This window comes from Eimeria mitis, genomic scaffold (assembly GCF_000499745.2).
Source record: "Eimeria mitis Houghton genomic scaffold, Emh_scaff842, whole genome shotgun sequence".
NCBI classification, from domain to species: Eukaryota; Apicomplexa; class Conoidasida; order Eucoccidiorida; family Eimeriidae; genus Eimeria; species Eimeria mitis.
The window spans coordinates 10860-11337 of NW_013576197.1; positions in this window are offsets into that span (position 1 = coordinate 10860).

The following is a 478-nucleotide window of genomic DNA, read 5'->3' on the forward strand; positions in this document are numbered from 1 at the left end:
GCTGGCAACGGCAGGCGAAGTCAAATACCGCTGCTGCTGCTGCTGCTGCTGCTGCAACTGCTGCTGCAGCTGCTGCTGCCTAGGGTGCTGCTATTATACACTGCGGCTGCTGCTACTGATGCAAGGGAAGCAGCAGCAGCAGCAGCAGCAGCAGCAGCAGCAGCAGCAGCAAACATAATTAAATATTGACACATGAAGTCGCAGCATCTGCTGCTGCTGCATCTGCTGCTGCTGCATCTGCTGCTTCTGCTGCAGCACCGAATGCAGCATTAGCGGTTGCTGCTGCTGCAGCAACAGATACATCAGCACCATCATCACCACCGTCAGCAGCAGCAGCAGCAGCTGCTGCTGCTGGTGCTGCTGCTGCTGCAGCAACAGATGCATTTTTAGCACCATCATCACCACCGTCAGCAGCAGCATGATATATTGCTGCTGCATGCACTGCGGTAGTTACTTATGCCACCAGCTGCTGTCTGTA